This window comes from Schistocerca piceifrons, chromosome 9 (genome assembly GCF_021461385.2).
Source record: "Schistocerca piceifrons isolate TAMUIC-IGC-003096 chromosome 9, iqSchPice1.1, whole genome shotgun sequence".
Lineage (NCBI taxonomy): Eukaryota > Metazoa > Arthropoda > Insecta > Orthoptera > Acrididae > Schistocerca > Schistocerca piceifrons.
The window spans coordinates 174,665,942-174,682,694 of NC_060146.1; the positions used below are offsets into that span (position 1 = coordinate 174,665,942).

Below are 16,753 nucleotides of genomic sequence, written 5' to 3' on the forward strand. Positions count from 1 at the left end.
AGTGCATGATACTCGACTTCGCAGCTGAAAACTGGAAGCCATGAACTAGAGCCCATGACTGCACCTTGTGGATGGCTCTTTGTAGGCGCCACTCAGCAACACCAGTACTGGAGGGGAAGTACGAAATGCAGAAGTCGTCTGCGCTTGACCGTTAATGGCCACTAAAAATAGAGATACACTCAATACAGAGCCCTGCGGGACCTCATTCTCCTGGATAAATGGAGTATTATGGGAGGCACCAACTTGGACATGGAAAGTACACAGCGATAGGAAATTTTGTATAAAAATCGGGAGCACGCCCAGAGACGCCACTCATATAATGTGGCACGGATATGATGTCACCAGTTCGTGTCGTAAGCTTTTCGTAAATCAAAAAAGACGGCAAACAGGTGTTGGCGTCTGGAAAAGGCTGTTCGGATGGCAGTCTCGAGGGAAACCAGATTATCAGTGGTAGAACGACCCTGGCGGATACCGCCCTGGCATGGAGCCAGTAGGCCATGTGACTCCAGGACAATAACAGCTTACGAAGAACGCTGGTGAGACTGATGGGCCGATAGCTATCCACATGAGGCAGATATTTGCCTGGTTCGAATACTGGAATGATGGTGCTCTCTCGTCACTGCGATGGAAAGACGCCATCGCGCCAGGTCCGGTTGAAGATGACGAGGAGATGTCACTTGTAGTCGGACAAGAGATGTTTGATCATTTGACTGTGGATCCGATCTGACCCAGGAGCAGTGTCAGGGCAATGTGCAAGGACGCTGAGGAGCTCCCACTTTGTATATGGAGCATTATAGGGTTTAATGTGACGTTCAGTGAACTAGAGGGCTTTCCTTTCCATCCGCCATTTGAGGGTGTGAGATGCTAGGGGATAATTCTCCGATGCAGAGGCTCGAGTATAGCGCTCAGCAAAGTCCTCGGCAATTGTGTTTGCGTTGGTAGATAACACATTATTAATGTTAATGCCAGTGACCCCTGTCGGGGTCTGGTACTCACAAACACGTCTGATCTTCGTCCAGACTTGGGTAGGTGACGTATGCCACCAAATGGTACAGATGTACCTCTCCCAACATTCATGTTTCCGTCTTTTTATAAGCTGGCGAACGCGGGCACAGAGTCGTTCAAAAGCTATTAGGTGCTCTAGGGAAGGGTGCTGCTAATGTCGCTGTAGAACTCGCCGACGCTCTCTAATCGCCTCAGCGATTTTCGGCGACCACCAAGATAATCACTTTCACTGGGGGCATACTGAAGAACAGGGACTGTGTTTTCCAACGCAAAAACAATCGTTCTAGTGACCCACTCAACTACCACATCGATGGTACCATGTGCGGCAGATTCAACGGTGACAGCAGAGGTGAAAGCTACCCAGTCTGCCTTGTTTAAAGCCCAGCTTGGTAGACGTCCAGGGGAATGGTGTTGGGGGAGTGTGAGGAAGATGGGACAGTGGTCACTACCACACAACTGATTGTGGGCTCTCCAGTGACAGATGGGAGAAGTCCTGGGCTACAAAGGGATAAATCAATGGCCAATAAGTGCCATGAGCCACACTGAAATGTGTGGGGGCCCGAGTATTTAAGAGGCAGAGGTCCAGTTGAGACAGGAAAATTTCGACATCTCTACCTCGACAGTGGGATCTATGTGGTGTCAGGAGACTAGCACCAAATGGATACATGACGGCCCCACCACAATGGACTGGCTACCATGCTGGATATTGGGCGCACAGAAATCCGGTAGTGTCATGGGTGCGAAAGAGGACAGGAGACAACAGAAGAAGATGAAATACCCCGGAAAGTGTCCTCACCCAAATAGTTGAATTGCAAGTGGAGATGCAAAGCCATGACAAGAAGTTGAGGAGATCGAATCTAAGGGCACTATGGACAACTCATGCACCACATAAGGCGTTCTTCCCCATATGGCCCACACTTCTGTAGAAGTTGAAAAATGGCAGGTCAAACCATAAAATGGGACCTAAACTTATGGGGCCAAAAAGTGTGAGACTCCTTTTACTCGTGTCTTATGACAGGGAGGCATATGGGCCTATTCTAACCCCCAGACCCACAGGGGTGAGAATTTACATATGGAGCACAGTATTGTATTGTAGTGAATCACCAGCTGTTGGAAAGGCAGAAAAGAAGAGAATCGAAGCATTTGAATTTTGCATTATAGACGGGTGTTGACAGTTGGACTGATAAGTTGGACTGATAAGATAATGAATGAGGAGGTGCTCCGCAGAATCAGCGAAGAAAGGAACATATGGAGAACACTGACAAGCAGAAGGGAGAATCTGGAAATAACTTCCGTGGTTCTAAAGAGGGCTATAGAGAGTAAAAAATACATACAACTAATAATGGAGAACGTAGGTAACAAGCGCTACTCTGAAACGAAAATGCTGGGACAGTAGGGGAATTCATGGTGGCCCGCATCAAACCAATCAGAAAACTGACAGCTGCAAAAAATGAAAAGGGTCTTCAATGAATTTTTAGTAATTTTTAGCTTTTCCAGTTGTCTCGAGGTCAAGTAAACAGACAGTTCTTCCAGTAAAAATCATTTTAGTTCTACTGTCATCTATCGTTAAGATATTGCTACATCGCTAATGAAGTGTTTCGTATCATGTTGTATACGAACAAAAAAGTTTAGAGAAAAAGAAAACTCGGATTTTCGACGTGAATGCGAGTCAAATTTTTATGACAGAAATGAAAGGGAGTCCTTCAACCAGTGTCATTTAATAAGATACTGGGATATTCTCACCCCAGGCCAAAAATAACCAAAAATCCTCCCTTAATAATTGTGGCAAGAAAATTTCATAATAATATTGCAGTACCAAAAAGCCGTTTAATTCACACAACAAGAATAACGCATAAAATAAAAAAACATGTGTGCAACAGTCGATTACTTACGAAATTAAAGGCGGCAGAATGTGTTACAAAGCAAAGCTGAAATTTTCACTCTGCAGCGGAGTGTGCGCTGTAATGAGACTTCCAGGCAGATTAAAACTATGTGCCTGCCGGACCCAGACTCGAACTCGGGACCTTTACCTTTCGCGGACAAGTGCTCTATCATTTATTTAAACTCATTTTATTCGATATTGTTCATTGCATTTGTTCGGAGGTGACGTCTCAGGACACCCGTTCAAGTTCCAATGATCCATTCACTCAGTTTTTTTATTGCAGAGGGCAGCTGAGTTACCGTGCTGGCAACCACCTGAGCTACCTAAGCACAACTCACGAGCCGGTTTCACAGCTTTAACTCCTCCGGTAACTCGTCTCCTACCTTTCAAATTTCACAGAAGCTCTCCTGCAGACCTTGCCGAACCAGCACTCCTGGAAGAAGGGATATCCCTTCTCCCAGGAGTGCTAGTTCTGCAAGGTCTGCAGGAGAGCTTCTGTGAAGTTTGGATGGTAGGAGACGAGGTACTGGCGGAATTTAAGCTGTGATAACAAGTTATGAATTGTGTTTGGGTAGCTCAGTTGGTAGGGGCATACGAAAGGCAAAGGTCCCGACTTCGAGTCTTGGTCCCGCACACAGTTTTAATCTGCCAGTAAGTTTCAAAGCTGATATATCATCTTAGTGTCATACACTGAATATTAAGAAAATGTTGCCAACAATGAAATCAGCTATACGTGATATCAGCATCATGCACCTCAGTTGAACTACGAAGATAGTATCCTGTTCTTCAGTTGACTTATATAGGTTGACTTAAGTACGGGATACAAATACATGTCGCTGTTTTTAGTTTTCGCTAGCACTAGTAGCAGTCGACCTATATAGGTCAGCTGAGCAATAGGATACAAATTTTCAGTATGTCACTTTCTTCACTTCGCTAACACCAGTACCCTTTTCTTCGGTCGACTTCTAGAGGTCAACTGAAGAGCAGGATACTACCTTCGTAGTTCAATTCAAGTACAGGATGCCAATGTTATATATATTCGTAGTAGTAGTATCCTATTCTTCAGTTGACCCATATAGGTCAACTGATCAATGAGATATAAATTTTACACGTGTCGAGTTTTTCGCCTTTGTTAACACTAATGTCCAATACTTCAGCTGATCTGCATAGTCAACTGAAGTACAGGATACAAATTTTACTGTTCTATTCGAAAAAAAAAAAAATCAGTAACCAACCATAAAATTCATTATAACTAAATTATTAATACACTACTGGCCATAAAAATTGCTACACAAAGAAGAAGTGCAGATGATAAACGGGTATTCATTAGACAAATATATTATACTAGAACTGATATGTGATTACATTTTCACACAATTTGGGTGCATAGATCCTGAGAAATCAGTACCCAGAATAACCACCTCTGGCCGTAATAACGGCCTTGATACGCCTGGGCATTGAGCCAAACAGAGCTTGGATGGCGTGTACAGGTACAGCTGCCCATGCAACTTCAACACGATACCACAGTTTATCAAGAGTAGTGACTGGCGTATTGTGACGAGCCAGTTGCTCGGCCACCATTGACCAGACGTTTTCAATTGGTGTGAGATCTGGAGAATGTGCTGGCCAGGGCAGCAGTCGAACGTTTTCTGTATCCAGAAAGGCCTGTACAGGACTTGCAACATGCGGTCGTGCATCACTCTGCTGAAATGTAGGATTTCGCAGGGATCGAATGAAGGGTAGAGCCACGGGTCGTAATACATCTGAAATGTAACGTCCACATTTCAAAGTGCCGACAATGCGAACAAGAGGTGACCAAGACGTGTAACCAATGGCACCCCACACCCGCACGCCGGGTGATACGCCAGTATGGCGATGACGAATACACGCTTCCAATGTGCGTTAACCGCGATGTCAACAAACACGGATGCGACCATCATGATGCTGTAAACAGAACCTGGATTTATCGGAAAAAATGACGTTTTGCCATTCATGCACCCAGTTTCGTCGTTGAGTACACCATCGCTGGCGCTCCGTTCTGTGATTCAGCATCAAGGGTAATCGCAGCCATGGTCTCCGAGCTGCTAGTCCATGCTGCTGCAAACATCGTCGAACTGTTCGTGCAGATGGTAGTTGTGGTGTCACCGCCAGACACCACAATTCCTAGGTGGTAGCTTAAATCGGCCGCGGTCCATTTAGTACATGTCGGACCCGTGTGTCGCCACTGTGTGATCGCAGACCTAGCGCCACCACAAGGCAGGTCTCGAGATACGGACGAGCACTCGCCCAGTTGTACGACGACATTGCTAGCGACAATACGGACGAAGCCTTCCTCTCATTTGCCGAGAGACAGTTAGAATAGCCTTCTGCTAAGTCCATGGCTACGACCTAGCAAGGCGCCATTAGCCTTACATAGTTTGAGAGTTATAGTATAAATGTCTCAAGAAGAACACTGTATTCATCACATAATAAAAGTTAAGTATAAAGCAGCTATGTACTTTTCTTGCTACCATTCAATAGTTATCCTGTTCCAGAATTCACGCCCGTCTGCGTTAGATAGCGTGCCTATCGGCCCCCTCAAAATAACACTGTGTCGGCACTTCTGTCGACACATCATTTGGCGCCGAGGCTTAAAGGATCGTGTTCTTACTCATTGCTTTGCTCTGATTTATTTGTGTCATGGCTTCGCCACAATCTCCAGATGTACTGTCCGAATTTTATCGCTTGCAGAATCAGCAGACGCAGGCATTATTGGATGCCCTTGGACAGCTCGTCCAGGGTCAACGTGCCATTCAAACCGATGCGGCAGCCGCCGCTTCACCGCTACCGCAGCCACAACATGCCGTTGCACCGCCGTTTCGTAGTTTTAATGCGGCGCACGAGTCGTGGCCAGAATGGTCCCGACAGTTCGGCTTCCATCTAGCCGCCTACAAAATTCAAGGTAATGAGCGGCAGCCGTTTTTGTTTTCTTGTGTCGGTGTGTCCACATACCGCGTGATAGTGAAATTGTTTCCCCGGCGCGACGTAGCAAATCTGTCCTACGAGGAAATTTTGTCTGCTTTAGATGCCTATTTCAAAGAAACAGTTAATGTGGTTGCAAAACGGTATACGTTTTTTCGTACAAAACGTACGGCCGGTCAAACTAATAGGGAGTGGGTAGCAACATTGCAAGGACTTACTAGGGACTGTGCCTTTGACTGTGACTGTGGCCTTTCTTATTTAGATACAATGGTACGTGATGCAATAGCACAGAACGTTTCTGATGTTCGCATATGGGAGCACATTTTGAAACTAGTTAATCCCTCCCTTCAACAAGTGATAGACATATTGGATAGACAAGACACACTTGACTGTGCTCAGGAATCTTTTCAAACTTTGCCAGCAGTGTGTAACATTAACCGGCCCGCCGGGCGAGCTGCGCGGCCCGGTCAACTGCCCTCACGCACACAAACGCAGCTGCCGCCGCGCTCTAAACCAGGTGTGCCGCGCCAGCCCACAAATGCAGTGAAATCCTGTCCGCGGTGTGCTACTAGACATTCGCGTGAACATTGCCCGTCACGCCGAGCTATTTGCTTTTTCTGTAATAGGAAAGGACATGTTCAAAGTGTTTGCCAGAAAAAGCTCCGATCAGACAATCACAATCATTCCAGGCCCTTTGCTTCGCGCCGGAATCGAACCAAGGACACTCGGGATCGTGGACCTTCGCCTATGGACATTCATGTAGTTAATTCCGATTCGTCCAGTGCCACTTTCTCTAACAGTGACTGTGTTCGTCCCACAAAAACTGTGCGTCGACGTCGCCGGAAATCACGTCAATCAGCAAGTGATTCTGTACAAGTGTCTGTTCACATTGCACAAAACAGTCGCTCTTGTTGTCAGCAGGACAATAAACTTTTTGTAGATTTGGACTTTAATGGCAAGGTCATACCGTTCCAGCTCGATACCGGAGCTGCAGTTTCATTGCTCAATCACGACACGTACAAACAACTGGGCACACCTCCGTTGCGTGTCGCAAATGTTAAGCTAACTACATATTCCGGACAGACAATTCCTGTGTTAGGACAGTGCACTCTTTTTGCAACATATAAAGGACAAACAAAACTTATGTCATTTTACGTTCTTCGTTCTTCTTCTGCAGTGAACTTGTTTGGTTTAGATTTATTTCAGTTGTTTAACATGTCTATTGTAAATCAGGTCCTATCAGTGAATCAAGCTGTGCCCACGGACAGTGTTTCTAGTGTATGTGAAGAATTTGCAGACATTATTGCACCGGGCTTAGGTTGCGCTAAAAACTATGAAGCACATTTGGAACTGAAGGTCAACGCGCAACCGAAATTTTTCAGAGCGCGCAATGTTCCTCACGCATTGCGTCATGAGGTCGCAAGAACATTCCACGATTTAGAATCACAAGGTGTGAGTGAATGTGCGCAATGCCTCTTCTCTTTCAGCTCCGCTTCATCGCGTACGCCGTGCAGGTGTTCCGTTCGTCTGGACGACGGAATGCGAACGCGCCTTTCGCCAGTTGAAATCGGCGTTGCTTTCTAATACTTGCCTTACGCCATTCGATCCCCAGAAACCCCTTTTGTTGATGGTAGATGCATCGGATTTCGGGATCGGTGCTGTGCTTGCGCACAAAGTTGGCTCGCATGATCGCCCTATTGCCTTTGCGTCCAAATTGCTCTCGTCTGCGCAAAGAAATTACTCACAGATAGAGAAAGAAGCTTTGGCTCTCGTGTTTGGTGTTACTAAGTTCCATGATTTCTTGTATGGTCGTCACTTTACCATCATCACAGACCACAAACCTTTGACATCGCTTTTTCATCCGAACAAGCCTGTACCTTCGCGTACAGCGCAGAAATTCATTCGCTGGTCTATTTTTCTCTCGCAGTACCGCTACGATATCTTGTATCGGTCCACTGCTAAGCACGGAAACGCCGATGCGTTGTCCCGTTTGCCTGTTGCTGAGGATCAAGCATTCGATTCTTCTGAACTTGCTTGCCTGTTCATTGATTCGGAAACCGATGAAGTAGTCGAATCGTTTCCGATTGATTTTCGTCGTGTCGCTACCGCCACAACTGCTGACCCTGTCCTTGCTACTGTTTTGCGTTTTGTTGCTACGCAATGGCCTTTGTCAAAGTCTCGGATTGCGGATCCGTTGGTTCGCCGATTTTTTGCTCACAAGGAGGGACTTTTTGTTCGACGTGGTGTTTTGTTGTTGCGTTCTGATAATGATCAGTCCAGAGTCGTGGTCCCACGTTCGTTACAGTCCTCTGTCTTACGGCTTCTTCACCAAGGACATTGGGGTATAGTGCGAACGAAACAACTTGCTCTTCAGCACTGTACTTGGTTCGGAATCGATGCTGCGATTACGAATATGTGTTCTTCTTGCATGGCGTGTGCCGAACAACAATCCGCACCGCCGCGGAAAGTCTTTGCATGGCCAAAAGCCACTTTTCCTTGGCAACGCTTGCACATTGATTTTACTGGTCCATTCTGGAATGCTCGATGGTTGGTTCTGGTCGACGCCTTCAGTAATTTTCCTTTTGTTGTCCGGATGTCTTCCACGACGTCCTCCGCCACCATCCAAGCATTGTCTGCTATCTTTTGCATTGAAGGTCTTCCGCAGACTATTGTTTCCGACAATGGCCCACAATTCATGTCCGCAGAATTTCAGTCATTCTGCCAGGCCAATGGTATTCAACATCTGACATCCGCGCCGTTTTCGCCTCAGTCAAACGGTGCCGCTGAACGATTGGTCCGGACTTTCAAGTCACAGATGTTGAAATTGAAAGAGTCGCATTCTCGGGAGGACGCATTGTTGCTCTTTTTGTCATCGTATCGCTCTCAGCCCCGAGAGGGTAGCTCGCCGGCTGAGTTGCTCCACGGTCGTCCTCATCGCACCTTGATGTCTTTGCTGCATCCGCCGCATCAGGTTCCTATGCAGCGGCAGACTCCTGCTTTTGCTCCAGGCGACGTTGTATTTTATCGCAACTATCGAGGTTCACGGCGTTGGCTCGCAGGGCGCATTCTTCGCTGCCTCGGCCGCGCGATGTATTTGGTTTTGGGGGCCTCTGGTGAGGTGCGTCGGCATCTCAATCAGCTGCGCCTCTGTCGTCGCACGGGTTCTGCCGCTCCCCGTCTGCTTTCAGCGACGGTGCCGTCCGGTCAGCGCCCTGGGGACCCATCTACTGGCTCGCCTCATCCCCAGGTGTTCCCGACGATGCCTTCCATTTTGCCCCATGGCGACGCGCCGCCGCAGCCGCCGCCGTCGCCTGTTCTCCCGCCGCCGCCGCCCGCATTCGACGCTTCGCTGCAGCCGCCAAGCGCCTCCCAGGGTCACGCGCCACCGATCGCTTCCCGTGACCAGCTGTCCTCCGCCATGGAACTCCCGCCCGCTCCGGACCACATGACGTCATCGCGCGTCGGCTACCCCGACGCAATGGAGGTCGACCCTTCGGCCCCTCCTGTCTCTTTACGGGCGCATACACCGCATGTTGACGTGCACCCTGGACTAGGTTTTCAGGCGTTTCCTAGCTCCCCTCGGACCGAATGGCCGGGTGCGGGTGGCACAGCCTCGCCTGTTGTTAGGCTCCCCACCTCATCGCATACGTCAACATGGGGTCCTCCCCACGGCGGGCGGAAGCCTTATCTCACGACCGTTCGCCGATTTGCGGGGGAGGAATGTGGTGTCACCGCCAGACACCACACTTGCTAGGTGGTAGCTTAAATCGGCCGCGGTCCATTTAGTACATGTCGGACCCGCGTGTCGCCACTGTGTGATCGCAGACCTAGCGCCACCACAAGGCAGGTCTCGAGATACGGACGAGCACTCGCCCAGTTGTACGACGACATTGCTAGCGACAATACGGACGAAGCCTTCCTCTCATTTGCCGAGAGACACTTAGAATAGCCTTCTGCTAAGTCCATGGCTACGACCTAGCAAGGCGCCATTAGCCTTACATAGTTTGAGAGTTATAGTATAAATGTCTCAAGAAGAACGCTGTATTCATCACATAATAAAAGTTAAGTATAAAGCAGCTACGTACTTTTCTTGCTACCATTCAATAGTTATCCTGTTCCAGAATTCACGCCCGTCTGCGTTAGATAGCGTGCCTATCGGCCCCCTCAAAATAACACTGTGTCGGCACTTCTGTCGACACATCAGTTGTTGTCTCGCAAACGTCCCTATCTGTTGACTCAGGGATCGAGACGTGGCTGCACGATCCGTTACAGCCATGCGGGTAATATGCCTGTCATCTCGACTGCTAGTGATACGAGGCCGTTGGGATTCAGCACGGCGTTCCGTATTACCCTCCTGAACCCACCGATTACATATTCTGCTAATAGTCATTGGATCTCGACCAACGCGAGCAGTAATGGAGCGATACGATAAACCGCAATCGCGATAGGCTACAATCCGACCTTTATCAAAGTCGTAAACGCGATGGTACGCATTTCTCCTACTTACACGAGGTATCACAACAACGTATCACCAGGCAACGCCGGTCAACTGCTGTTTGTGTATGAGAAATCGGTAGGAAACTTTCCTCATGTCAGCACGTTGTAGGTGTCGCCACCGGTGCCAACTGTGTGTGAATGCCCTGAAAAGCTAATCATTTGCGTATCACAGCATCTTCTTCCTGTCGGTAAAATTTCTCGTCTGTAGCACGTCATCTTCGTGGTGTAGCAATTTTAATGGCCAGTAGCGTAGTTAATCTAGTGTTCTCCATATCGAAAACAAAAGGAACCATTTTGTATCTTCCGCTCAAAGAATCGTTTGATTCAGCGATTCCCAGTGGGTACCGTATACTATCACCCGATTGGCTATGACCAACTTAAACGAATGGCCAGTACCGTTGACACTGTAATTTCATCTTAACTGAACGTACAATATGACGTGAATAGTCCCGACATTCACAGGTATGAAAGTACTTCTGTCCAATGGTTGTAGTATCACTAGTACATCTAGCGGCAAAAAAGCGCGCCATCGGCTTAATCGTACTTTCGGTGACCGTAGTATTATGCAGCTTTTTTTTTAGTTGTCATGTTAGATACGGACGAAAATATAATCTCGAATTCTGCGTGGTCATAAAAGTCTTCACGTTCGGACTTTTATCATCAACGGAAGTTCATATAAAGTGAATAATGATCTACCTTTGTTTTCGTTTTCATTTTCAACTCAAAGTTGTGGTTATGGGCTGAGCTGTATGTAGTTTGTCGTTTAGGTGAGTTTGGAAGGCACATACAGTTGCGAGACTTTTTTTTTACCGGGTGGTCGCAGGACGTTATATACAACGCTTGGGAAAACTTCAAAGCCGATTATGTCCGTAAATCTATAAAAAACATTAAGAACTACCTATTTCTCTACACTTTTAACCATGTTCCACGCGCGTGTTTCATTACGGAACAAAAAACAGCCTCAGTCATTTTCATACTGCGGATAACAGTCCGACAATGAGAGCACAAGGCTGCAAAGCAGTGACCGTACATGCCTTTTGAAATAAAATCTACGTAGCTAAAGCGAGATTGAGAAAAAAGTAACTTCCAAGAATGATTGCCAATCCATGTTGCAGCGTCCAAACGATACATATCGAACGTGCGGTCGTAAATCGATCATGTGACTCTGGTGGCAGGCGTTATGAGTTAGTTTAGGGTGGTCGCTACAGCAGCGACAAAAGAAGAGCGGTGCAAAAAATACTTATAATTGAAAAGGAGACGACTTACCTTACTCGTCGTTGGTGTTGTCATCATGTGAATGTCCATTACAGTGGTCTGGATGGATAGTCTGGAAGAAGCATGTATTCTTCCTGATACTCGTTCGTTTCCCACACAGTCCGCAATGAAATTGTAAACGGTATTTCAGCATCGAAACTGTTCTTACGGAGTTTTACACACTTCGCACCACCACAGTCTACACAGTCCCTTCTTTTTCTCATCCGGTAGTAATCTATATTTGCGACAAAAAGTCGAACAATTTTCTACGCTGGATAAACATGGAAGTAGATTTTTCCATGTGAGAGAATCCGTCGAAGTGTCCTCAAGAACAGCAGACATTCCACTCACTAAAGACATAAATCGTCTGGGATTCCCTAACAGCTCACAAATAATTCGCGGAGGCATGTAATTTAGAGCAAGTAAGGGAACGACGGAAAACAGATAAAAATGACGATCACAAATAATTGATCACAACGCCCGCCACCAGGGTCGCATGATCGATTTACGATCGCACGTTCGATATGTATCGTTTGGACACCGCAACTTCGATAGGCAATCACTCTTGGAAATTACCTATGGTTCTTCCAGATTATCCATCCACACCACCGTAATGGACTTTCACATGATGACAACACCAACGACAAGTAAGGTGTCTCCTTTGAAATTACAAGTATTTTTGTAATGCTTTTCTTTTGTCGTTGCTGTAGCGACCACCGTAAACTAACTAAGGGCAGATGACACTTTAGTAACCAATGGGCATAGTGTGGCAAATCTATTTAACAAGTACTTTATATCCGTTACTGATAGAATAGGACTGTCAAGATCAGTAAATAATAGCCTTTACAAATAGCTTCAGGTACATGAATATGTCACTCACGTCACCAAATGAAATAATTTCCATAATAAAATCTTTAAAAACAAAGCATTCTAGTGGTTACAACGAAATATCAACAAAGTTAATTAAGGCATGTTCTCGTGAGTTTAGTACAATTCTGAGTTACTTGTGTAACCAGTCAATTATAACTAGGACATTTCCTGACTGGCTAAAATATGCAGATGTCAAGCCTCTATTCAAGAAGGGGGATAAAGAGATACCATCAAACTACAGGCCGATTCCACTTTTGCCAGCATTCTCAAAAATTTTAGAAAAAGTAATGTACAGGCAGCTTCTCAACCATCTGACCACAAATAGCATATCATCAAAACACAGTTTGGATTTCTGAAGGGTTCTGATATCGAGAACGCTATTTACACCTACAGTGGAAATGTACTTAATTCATTAAATAACAAGTTACAAGCAGCAGGTATATTCTGTGATTTATCAAAGGCATTTGATTGTGTGAACCACAACATCCTTTTAAATAAATTAGAATTCTATGGCGTCATGTGCAGTGCTGGAAAATGGTTCAAGTCATACCTCGCTAACAGGAAACAGAGGGTGGCAGAGCAAGGGACTAGTGAAATAAGTCATCAGTCATCATCAGAATGGGAAGAAATTACATGTGGTATCCCACAAGGATCCATCTTAGGGCCATTGCTTTTTCTTGTGTACATTAATGATCTCTCATCAGTTACACTGCCAGAAGCAGAGTTCGTTTTGTTTGCAGATGACACAAGTATTGCTATAAATAGTATGTCGAGTGTAGTTCTAGAATGATCTGCTGATGATATGATATGAAATACTGCACTGAAAAGATGTTTGAATGTTGTGCAGGTGTCGCTAAATTTAACGGAGCTAAACTTCTAACTGTTGTTATTTATAGATTCCCAGACTCCGATTTCACAACATTTTTGTTAAAGTTAGAGGAGGTTCTTGGTTCACTTTATAGGAAATACAAAAAGTTAGTTATATGTGGTGACTTCAATATTAATTGTATAAGTGATTGTGCAAGGAAGAGGATGCTGGTAGACCTCTTTAATTCATATAATCTTATGCAAACCGTATTCTTTCCAACGAGAGTGCAAGGGAACAGTAGAACAACTATAGACAACATTTTTGTTCATTCCTCATTACTAGAAGGGCATTCTGTTAGCAAAAAGGTGAATGGCCTTTCAGATCATGATGCACAAATTTTAACTTTACAAGATTTTTGTGCTGCAACACGTGTTAAATATAGTCATCAGCTGTTCAGGAAAGCTGATCCAGTTGCTGTAGAGACCTTTGTAAACCTTATAAAGGAACAAGAGTGGCAAGATGTTTATAGCGCTGATACAGTAGACGATAAATATAATGCTTTTCTCAAGACTTTTCTCATGCTCTTTGACAGTTGCTTTCTGTTAGAACGTTTAAAACAGGGTACTAGCACAAACAGGCAGCCTGGGTGGCTGACTAGAGGGATAAGAATATCTTGTAGAACAATGTGGCAATTATATCAAAATGTTAAAAACAGTCAAAATCTAAATGCAGCAGCCCATTACAAACAGTATTGTAAGGTGCTTGAAAATGTTATTAGGAAGGCAAAAAGTATAGGTATGTAGACACAATAGCTAAGTCTCAGGATAAAATTAAAACCATATGGTCAGTCGTAAAGGAAGTTGCTGGTCTGCAGAGACAGGTCGAGGATATAGAATCAGTGCGTAGTGGGAATGTCTGTGTTACTGATAAGTCACATATATGTACAGTATTTAATAATCACTTTCTGAATATAGCAGGTGAACTAAATAGAAACCTAGTCCCAACAGGGAATCATATAGCGCTCTTAGAAAAAAGTGTTCCAAGACTGTTACCTGAAATACTCCTCTATGATACTGACAAGAGGGAGATTGAGTTAATAATTAAATCACTAAAGACCAAGAACTCTCATGGATATGACGGGGTATCTAGCAGAATACTGAAGTATTGTTCTATGTATGTTAGCCCAGTTCTCAGCCATATCTGTAACTTTTCCTTTAGGAGTGGTCGGCTTCCTGACCGATTAAAGTACTCGGTAGCGAAGCCACTTTATAAAAAGGGAGATATTGATAATGTTGACAATTTTAGACCTATTTCTATGCCATCGGTGTTTGCTAAAGTTATCGAGAAGATTGTATATACAAGGTTACTGGAGCATTTAAATTCACATAATTTGCTGTCAAATGTTCAGTTTGGTTTTAGAAATGGCTTAACAACTGAAAATGCTATATTCTCTTTTCTCTGTGAAGTTTTGGACGGATTAAATAAAAGGTTGCGAACGCTAGGTGTTTTCTTTGATTTAACGAAGGCTTTTGATTGTGTTGACCACAAAATATTACTGCAGAAGTTGGACCATTATGGAGTAAGGGGAGTAGCTTACAATTGGTTCGCCTCTTACTTTAAGAACAGAAAGCAAGGGTAATTCTCCGCAATATTGAGAGTGGTAGTGGTGTTCAGTCCCAATGGGGCACTGTTAAGTGGGGCGTTCCCCAAGGGTCGGTGCTGGGGCCACTGCTGTTTCTTATTTATATAAATAATATGCCTTCTAGTATTACAGGTGATTCAAAAATATTTCTGTTTCCTGATGACACCAGCTTGATAGTGAAGGATCTTGTGTGTAATATTGAAACAGTAACAAATAATGTAGTTCATGAAATAAGTTCGTGGCTTGTGGAAAATAATTTGATACTAAATCACATTAAGACTCAGTTTTTACAGTTTCTAACTCACAATTCAACAAGAATAGATATTTTGATCAGACAGAATAGGCATATTGTAAGCGAGACGGAACAGTTCAAGTTCCTAGGCGTTCGGATAGATAGTAAGCTGTTGTGGAAAGCCCATGTCCAGGATCTTGTTCAGAAGCTAAATGCTGCTTTATTTACCATTAGAACAGTATCTGAAATAAGTGACACTTCAACACGAAAAGTAGTCTACTTCGCATATTTTAATACGCTTATGTCGTATGGTATTTTTTTTTTGGCGTAAGTCTTCTGATTCAAAATGGGTATTTTTGGCTCAAAAACGGGCTGTTCGAGCTATATGTGGTGTAAGTTCGAGAACCTCTTGTCGACCCCTATTCAATAGTCTGGGAATTCTGACATTGCCCTCACAGTATATATTTTCTTTAATGTCGTTTGTTGTTAGCAATATTAGCCTATTCCCAAGAGTTAGCAGCTTTCACTCAGTTAATACTACTAATACTACTAATATCGTGTTATAATTTCATGTATTGACTCGTTCCATGACCATGGAGACTTCTCCTTAATTTCGTCCCACGGAACAATAAATAAATAAATAAAAATAAATGGCTTAAAGCCAACTGACTGAAATTAAACTTCCAAAAGACTCACTATATGCAATTCAGAACCTATAAGAGGTTTCCACCCAGCATATACATAAAGTATGAAGGAGAGCAGATAGAAGAGGTTGACAGTCTTAAATTCCTGGGATTACAACTTCATAGTTAATTCAGTTGGGAGGAGCACACCACAGAACTGCAGAAACGCCATAAGAAACCTGTATTTGCAATTCGAGTGTTAGAAGACATAGGCGACATAAAAATGAAACAGCTTGCATACTTTGCCTACTTTCATTCCATAATGTCATATGGTATAATATTTTGGGGTAACTTTTCAAGTCAAAATAAAAGATTTCAGAGTCCAAAAGCGTGTAATACGTATTATTTGTGGAGTAAATTCACGGATGTCCTGTAGAAACCTCTCCAAAGAACTGGGTACACTAACTACTGCCTCTCAATATATTTACTCCTTAATGAAATTTGTCCTAAGTAATGTATCTCTTTTTCCAACAAACAGCTCAGATCATGCATACAATATCAGGAACAAAAATGATATGCACAAGGACTTAAAAGCACTTACTTTAGTTCAAAAAGGGGTCCACTACTCAGGAACACTCATCGTCAATAATTTGGCAGCAAACATAAAAAATTTAGTTACAAATAAAGATCAGTTTAAAAGGAGCCGGAAAGACTTACTAGTGGCCAACTCCTTCTACTCCACTGACGAATTTTTTAATAGCAACAAATGATGTATATATTCATACTATTAGTATTGTTATTTCAGCTTTAAAAAAATATTGACATGTTCCACATCCATGAGGATCTCCTCAGCACGGATCTATGGAACGAAAAACTAGTCTAATCTAATCTCATAACGTCTGCCACCAGAGTCGCACGATAATTTACAATCGCACATTCGATATGTATCGTTTGGGCACCGCAACTTCGACAGGCAATC

At 44.3% G+C, this 16,753-nt stretch overlaps 1 protein-coding gene across 1 annotated transcript in view; it reads right to left on the reverse strand.

The window, feature by feature from the left end:
- The window catches only part of LOC124716825 (mast cell protease 1A-like), a 74,808-nt gene that overhangs the window by 57,110 nt on the left and 945 nt on the right, over nucleotides 1-16,753 (reverse strand). The window lies entirely within an intron of this gene.